Source organism: Elaeis guineensis, chromosome 8, assembly GCF_000442705.2.
Source record: "Elaeis guineensis isolate ETL-2024a chromosome 8, EG11, whole genome shotgun sequence".
Classification (NCBI taxonomy): domain Eukaryota; kingdom Viridiplantae; phylum Streptophyta; class Magnoliopsida; order Arecales; family Arecaceae; genus Elaeis; species Elaeis guineensis.
Window position 1 is genome coordinate 14,430,784 of NC_026000.2, and position 9,254 is coordinate 14,440,037.

Consider the following 9,254-nt stretch of genomic DNA (forward strand, 5'->3'; position numbering starts at 1 on the left):
AAGGACTAAACGACAAATCCTCCTTTGTCGAGTCTAAATAGTCCTAAGGACTTCACCACAACATAGGAGTTCATTAGAAGATGAAATATTTTGTGATGAAAAATATCAAAATAATTTTTATTAATTCATAATTCATGTACAAATACAAAAATGAGCACAACCGTCAACAGCTGACGATTGGCTTTGGGACACTATTCCCAACAATCTCCCACTTGGCCTAAAGCCAATCGGTGCAGTATCTAATACCCATCTTCGACTTGTAGTTGTCGAACTCCTTCACCGCAATGGCTTTAGTGAATGGGTCAGCCAGGTTCTCCTTTCCGTCGATCTTCTGAAGATCGACGTCACCTCGATCCATAATTTTCGGATGAGATGGTAGCGGCCAGAATATGCTTCGTCCGCTGGTGTGCCTTTGGTTCCTTCGCCTGAGCAATGGCTCCAGAGCTGTCACAGTAGAGCAGAACTGGACCAACAAGGGAGGGTGCTACTCCGAGCTCGGTGATGAATTTTCTCAGCCACACCGCTTCTTTGGCAGCATCTGATGCAGCGACATACTGCCTCGCAAACTGAATCAGCCACTGTGTGCTGCTTGAAACTTTTCCAGCAGATAGCCCCACCATTAAGGGTAAAAATAAATCCGACACACTTTTGCTGTCATCGTGATCAGACTGAAACTAGAGTCTGTAAACCCTATAAGTCTCAAGTCGATTCACCATAAACAAGCCACTGGTCCTTAGTATTTCTTAAATACTTCAGGATGGTTTTAACAACCTTCCAGTGATTCTCCCTAGATCAGATTGGTATCTACTCACTACCCCTAGTGAGTATGCCACATCTGTTCTGTACATGTCATGGCGTACATGATAGATCCCACTGCCGAAGCATATGAAATCCTACCCATACGCTCTCTCTCTTGAGGTGTTGTCGGACAATCTCTCTATGAGAGAGAAATTTCATGGCCTATCGAAAGATAGCCTTTCTTGAAATTCTTCATGCTGAACCTCTTCAGCATAATATCAATGTACGTGGACTGAGATAAACCAAGCAACCTTTTAGATCTATCCCTATAGATCCTCATCCCTAGGATGTAGGAAGCTTCTCCCAGATCCTTCATGGAGAACTGTGACGACAGCCAAATCTTTATTCCCTGTAATGCAGGGACATCATTCTCGATTAAGAGAATGTCATCCACATACAATACAAGAAATACTACTATTGGACCATTAGCCCACTTATAAATGCATGGCTCTTCTCCGTTCTTAACGAAGCTATACGTCTTGATCATCTTATCAAAACGTATGTTCCAACTCCGTGATGCCTGCTTGAGTCCATAAATGGACCTCTGTAGCCTGCACACCTTAGACTCATCTGTGGATATGAATCCTTCAAGTTGTATCATATACACCTCTTCATCCAGCTCTCCGTTTAGGAAGGCTGTCTTCACATCCATCTGCCAGATTTCATAGTTCAGATGGACAGCTATCGCAAGAATAATCTGAATGGATTTGAGCATTGCCACAGGAGAAAATATCTCGTCATAGTCTATACCATAACGTTGATGATATCCCTTGGCAACCAGACGGGTTTTATAGGTTTTCACCTTTTCGTCTGCGCCTCTCTTCCTCTTGAAGACCCACTTACACCCTATGGGTTTTACTCCTTCGAGTGGGTTAATCAATGTCCACACATCGTTGACCTTCATGGACTCCATTTCGGATTTCATGGCCTCCAGCCATTTCTCAGAGTCGGGTCTCTGCATTGCATCCATGTAGGTGATCGGATCCTCATCGTTTTCATCAAGTTCGATAGGATCGCCGTCCCGGACCAAGAAACCATAGTATCTATCCGGTTGACGTGGTACTCTACCAGATCGCCTTAAGGGTGCTTGAACAATGGGCTCCGGATCTGATCTAACCAAATCCGGTTCAGGTTCAGCAACTTGTGTCGATTTTTTCACCTGCCGAACTTCGTCAAGTTTGATCTTAGAAACAACAGTCCCTTCACCAAGAAACTCCTTTTCCAAAAAGATTGCCTTAAGGCTGACAAACGCTTTTTGCTCATCAGCTAGGTAGAAGTAATATCCTTTGATCTCTTTTGGGTACCCTATAAAATTACACTTGTCAGACCTAGGTCCAAGCTTGTCCGTAATTAAACGTTTAACATAAGTCGGACACCCTCAAACCCTAAGGTGTGAGAGTTCGGCCTTACGTCCTATCCATATCTCATATGATGTTTTGGTTACAGACTTACTCGGAACTCTATTTAGAAAGTAACAAGCCGATTCGAGTGCATATCCCCAGAGGGAGATCGTTAGACCAGCAAACCCCATCATGGATCGAACCATGTCCAACAAGGTCTGATTCCTCCTTTCAGATACACCATTATGTTGTGGTGTTCCAGGAGGAGTCCACTGAGAGAGAATCTCATTCTTCTCAAGATATGTCAGAAAATCAGTGGAAAGGTATTCACCTCCTCGATCAGATTGAAGAGTTTTAATACACCTTTCAGTTTATTTTTCTACCTCATTTCAGAATAGTTTGAACATTTCAAACGACTCCGATTTATGCTTCATTAAATAGACATACCCATACCTTGATAGGTCGTCTGTGAAGGTTATGAAGTAGAAATAACCATCTCTTGCACTTGAGCTCATGGGTCCACATACATCAGAATGTACCAAACCCAAGAGTTCACTGGCTCGCTCATCTTTTCTAGTAAAAGGTGATTTGGTCATTTTATCAAGAAGACAGGACTCGCAGGTTGGAAGTGATTCACAATCACCTACTTCAAGAATTTCTTCTTGAGCCAACCTGTTTATCCTGTTCTTATTGATATAACCTAGCCTATAGTGCCAAAGGTAGACTTCTAACACATTATCTATTCTAGGGTGTTTACCGGAGGTTTGAACCACATTAACAGGTTGTGATAGAAAGTAAATTTCATTATTAAGTTGTCCAACAAATATTATAACACCATTCATTACATTTCCTTTTATTAAAAATTGATAACCGTTCATGGCTAAAAGACCTACAGAAATAATATTTAATAAAAAGCTTAGACAATAGTGACATTCACTCAGAATTATATTTCGAGAATTGATTACAAGGTTCATGATTCCTAATGCTAGAACTGGAACTTTGCTTCCATCTCCAACGTTCAGGAATCTATCGCCTTCATCAAATCTCCTACTGATCTGCAGATCCTGCATCGAATTGCAAATATGATAAGGGCTTCTGGTATCCAATACCCAGGCAGAAGTATCACAAATGAAAAAATTGCAAGGTGTTATCATATAAGTACCTTGCTTCTTCTTCGGCCTGTTCGGATCCAGGGAGGCAATGTATAGAGGACAGTTCCTCTTCCAGTGCCCCTGCTTCTTGTAAAAGAAGCACTCTGCCTGGCTCTGGTCGGGCTTGCGTTTCTTGGTCTGACCCTGTGCAGACGTCCCAGCATGCAGTTGCACCTTCTTATTCTTCTTCTTCCCTTTCTTAAAGGGTCGACGACCAGAAGAAGACCCTCCCACAACATTCACCGACTCCTTATGGAGCTGGTGATCCTTCTTAAAATTCTGCAGCAACCCCAACAAGCCATGGTAGTTCACTGCAGGCTTTGTCATCCAAAAATGAGTAAGGAAGGGGAGGAAGAACTTAGGCAATAAATTAAGGATCGCATCTTTACCGAGCTGCTCGTGCAGGGGAAAGCCCAGTTTACTTAGGCGCTCAATCATTTCGATCATGTATAGTACATGATCAGTGACTGAAGCTCCATCCCTCATCCGAGCATTGAATATGGCACAACTAGTTTTGTGCCTTTCAACGTCGTCAGGCGTGCCAAAGGAGTCGTTCAACATTTGAAGCATCTCCTGTGACTGGGCGTTCTCGAACCTGCGGCTAAACTCATCATTCATTGCCGCCAGCATAATGCACCGAACGGTGGTACGGTTGTTGAACCACTTCTGATAAGTGTCTCGGACCGTCCCTCTAACGTTCGGGACTGGCTCCTCAGGTGCCGGATCCGTTACTACATAAAGGATCCGCTCATGCTCAAGGATGATTTTTAATTTTCGATACTAGCTATCGAAATTAAGTCCCATGAGCTTGTCATTATCTAATAATGACCGGAGGGACAGGGTAGTGGCCATAGCTGTATAAAGAAAAATCAGATCTCTATTAGTACATAAATTATAAATACTAAAGACTTGGACTTTAGTCTAAAGTTTCTCCCAGTATTTTTACGAATTGGTAGCCTCAACCTCCAATTCGAGGAATTACTTTAATTTCTTAGTGGGTACTAGAATCCACACAGACTACACACGAGCCCAACTTTGGTTGGTCAACCCATGTGCATCTATGGGTAGGTTCATAACCAGTTGTTTCTCTAAACAACTTCTAGTAATTGATTTTGCCCTAGAACCTAATCAGTAGGCTTTGGCCTCCACTGAAAAGATCTGGTTACGTCCAACCATTAACATGACTTGATTTGGTGAATCAGACCAATAAATGATCAGGTCCGACTTTGGCCGGCCAACCTGACCACCATCAGAAAGACTCAAACCAAATTATCATATTATGAATGATAATTCCATTAGTTAATAAGCACTAGGCCTTTGGGTCTCCAATGATTATTAAACTAATGGACTCATTATCACTCACTTAATGGGAGGCTATGACTTAGTTATCACTATAACTTAATCATTTTTAGGACCTAATAATTTTTAAAGATTTTATTAAAGGATAGAAGAGAATAAATTTCCAGCCAATTTCAATCCTCCCACTGACTTCATCAAGTCAGATTAAAAAGGATTTACTTAAAGCTGGCATTAGGAGCACCTAAATCAGTCAAACTGATTTACCTAATGACATGGGTGAGCCCTAATCACCAAGTGATCTAATCAAAACTTAATTCACCAGGTTGGCCAGGTAAGTGAGATCAGTGGTGGGGATAAGCCATTAACTCGTCAGAGATCGAATCACTGCGAGTAGCTCCCACTTAAAAATCACTGGTCAAACTGCCAAACTTACCTTAGACACCAACCGGTTCATTCGTTTTAATTTGATCAACTTAGTAAATAGGGTTCCACCGCGTAGCCATAAATTAAGTCCAACTTGGTTTAGTTAAAGACATGGACCCATTCAACTACAACTATTGGAGTTGAGTCTAGAGTATCCTTGACCTAATCTAATTCAACCTTTAATTAGATTTGATCAATTACTCTAATTTAGTCTATTTCTTTAAGCTAACCTTAGGTCTAACCCAATTATGGACCTAATCCATCTAACCCATTGACCCACAAGTTTATGCAATTGTCTTAGGTCTTAATTCACAATTCTAGACCTACTAGACAATACTTAATTCTTTTAATTAAGTATTTGGGCTGATGGGTCAGGGTTTGGTATTTCGAAAATAATTTTTAAATTTGAAAGATTTTATTTTTTGTTCACTAAATATGTTGACTCATTTCACAAATAGATCAGCACATTTCATAAATAGCAATCCTATTGCTAATTACATAACAGAAAATAACTCAATCAAAATAAATCATGAATATTCCTTTAGATCTAATCTAACACATTCATGATAAATTTTATAATTGAACCTTTACAATTAATTCCTTTTGCTGCTTCATCTGCATGGGATATAATTGCAGCGGCACCCCTACCGCCATAGGAGACCCCATCGAATGGGAGGAGAGGGCCTTTAAATCCTACTTTTCTCCTATGATCGGACGGCCATGACAACCAACCCAATTCGATTACTTGCTACTTGGATCAAGTATATCTAAATATACCAATTTCAAAATTTAAATTACAAATTTTAAATTTTAAATTTTAAATTTTGAATTTCAAATTTCAAACAAATTTCAAATTTTAAATTTTTAAATTTTGAATTTCAAATTTTGAATTTTAAATTTTGAATTTCAAATTTGAAATTTTAACCAAATTTCAAATTTTGAATTTTGAATTTTAAAATTTTAAATTTTGAATTTCGAATTTCAAATTTCAAATTTCAAAATTCAAATTTTAAATTTTAAATTTTTGAATTTTGAATTTCGAACAACTTTTAAAATTCAAAATTTAAATTTTTGAATTTCAAATTTCAAATTTAAACTTTTAGATTACAACTTAATCTACGCATGCAAATATATATATCATATCTAAGAACCCGCTCTGATACCATTTGTGGAGAAATTCAGTGCAGGGATAAAATGATAATTTTAAAATTTTTTCAAAATCATGATTTTATAATAAAAAAATATTAATTAATCTAATTAATTAACATAAATTTATCCTACACTGGGATCTAAATATGATATATAGCATGCATACATTTAAATTTGAAATTCAAATTCGAACAGTAAACACTTTACTGTAATGTGTTCAGAACACAATACCTTTGTGCGGGTAGTAGATCGTCGCAATCTGATCACCGTCGAAAGAGTCTGATCATCACGATGCAGCCACACAGCGTGTCTGGCCTCTACGGATCATCCATACGAAGCTCCCGATTTGATCGACTCCTCACGAGTGCTAGCTCGTTGTAGAGCCCTTTTGACGGTCGATGCTGATCGAACTCCTTCGATCGATGTCTATCGATTCTTCAGATGCTCTGGATCATCAACAGATGTTCTTGAGAGGATGTTGAAGATCTTCCTGAGATTTTGTGGGCTCATGACACTCATAGCTCACTTTCTCACTTTTCGAACCCCAGGCTAAAACTCTAGAGAACTCACCGGAAACCTTGCACCCACTTTTTTTTTTCTTTCTTTTTTTCTTGGAAGGATATGGACTTCCTTCTCATGCACAAGACTTCTCACACCCCAGAATTTTTCTTCAAAAATCTTTTTCTTGCACGTCCCACTCTTCTCCTCCTTTTATAATAATGTCAAACGTCTTATCCAAAAGAAAGGATAAAGATGAGTAATTGCACATTTGAATTCAAATCAAATTTTGAATTCAAATAGATACCAATTCATCCCTTATTCACTAAAGGCATGAGGCATGGCTTAAATTGTGCATAGAGTGATTTCATGAGAAACTTTTTCTCATGTAATAAATGGGGCGTAAAAAAAAAGGGATAAGGCACAAAGATTGATTGCCCATTCAAATTCAAACTTTATTTTGAATTTGAATGGCCAACCAATCATCCATATCCATTCATATGTCACATTAAAGTGGGGCGTGGAGAGGGCTTGACGTGAGGAAAAAATTTATGAGAAGTTTCTTCTCATGAATTCAAATGGGTGCAATGGAAGTGAGGTGGCGCATGGAGATTGGGTCAAGGTGGTTTAATTATTTAAACCAACCTAATCGAACCAAATAAGTTAGGTCCAATTAGACTAATTTAAACCCAACTTAATTAAGCTTAATTAGGCTCAATAAAATTTTAATCAAATCAGGAATTGACTAAGCCCAACCCCTGATCAAATCAGGGACCAAACCATCTTGACGATTAGGTCAACTCTTAACCTAATCGGGTCAAACCCAACTGAATCCAATTCAATTGAACTTGATCCAAAAATAATTACTCAATCAAATTGAGTTAATTAGTGATCAAATCACTAATTAAATCTCTCATAAATACTGAGTCCAAATTCGATGGGCAATCGGGCATCAGAATTCATCGATATATAACTTTGATCGAAAAGTCCCAACCAGTGGGACTCTTGACCCCGGTACCCATAATGTGTGGAACTCATGATCAGAGAATCCTGATTCTCGATCATTGAGTCTCAAACATGTAGGATTCTACATCAGCCATCAGATCAAATAAGAATCTCTAATGTGTGTGACCCCGCAGGTTCGAACCTAAGCTGATAGCACAGGAACCAGTTTCTGTACTAATCGAAGTGATCATCAAGCAATGGTACCCGACGTCCGGATAGGTCGAAGAGTCGCAATCGCAACACTCAGAACCTACATGAATATGATTACTGTATAATTCATCCTTTTGACCCCTGTGTTTAGGACAACTTAGGGTTAAACTGTCAACCCTGATCAGATCATCCAAATCGTGCTCAACTCAAACAGTCCTGTGACTCCTCACAAGGACTACCCTGGCCAAGATTTTGCTAAATTGAAACACGACTGTACACAGCTTCTAAACTGGAGTGGTCAATCCTATCTTGACACACGCACCGACAAGTCAAGTACTTGACTACACCCAGCAGCCTTCCGTCACTGAATTAAAAATTCAGGTAGTCCAGTGCCTAAGTGAAGTGAGTTGCTTGCAAGTCACCATGGTGGTCTCAGGTCAGAGGGATATTTATACCCATATTCCATCAGAGCAAATCTTGACAGCAGAAATAGCTCCGGAGTCGGTCACGTTCAGTACAGATGTACCCTTACATCTCACCTGTATGCCATAGCAGTGTCTCCACACTCATTGGTTAAGAGGACAACCAACCTATATGGCACACAACGACCTATGCTTGATAAACATTGTTGTCCTTGGTAACAACGTATCATTTGATCGCGAACAGATTTAAGGACTAAACGATAAATCCTCCTTTATCGAATCTAAATAGTTCTAAGGACTTCACCACAACATAGGAGTTCATTAGAAGATGAAACATTTTATGATAAAAAAATATCAAAATAATTTTTATTAATTCATAATTCATGTACAAATACAAAAATAAGCACAACCGTCAACAAGCTGACGATTGGCTTTGGGACACTATTCCCAACAATACATACATATATACGTATGTATATATATAGATACATATATATGTATGTATATGTACATACATATATTACATATATATGTATGAATATGTACATACATATATATGTATGTATATATATATGCATACTATATATGTATCTATATATATACATACATATATATGTATGTATATATATACATGCATATGTATGTATCTGTTGGTGCAAAAATCTGCTTGCGCCGGAGAAGCTGGAGTTGGGGAAGCCGCGGTCGCCGTCGGGACCTGCAAAGGAAGTCTAAACCGGAGGTGGGGTTGCTCTGGCAAGACCCTCCGACGCTCAAGTCAGTTCTCTGCCTCAACAAGAATGGAGTGCTCGAACGGAGAATTTTGCAGAGTTTTGAGATAAGAAATGAGCTTATAGAATAACGTATCTGGGTCCCCCTTTTTATAGGCGGGGGAGGTAATGGATCGATGGCGACGTTTGTAACCGCCAGGTAGTGGGCCGCCCACAGTCAGGAGGAATTTACTGCGAAGAGTAGTGGAGCGGAGTCGTGGCTATCGCCGTAGCTCGCCACGTGAATTCTGT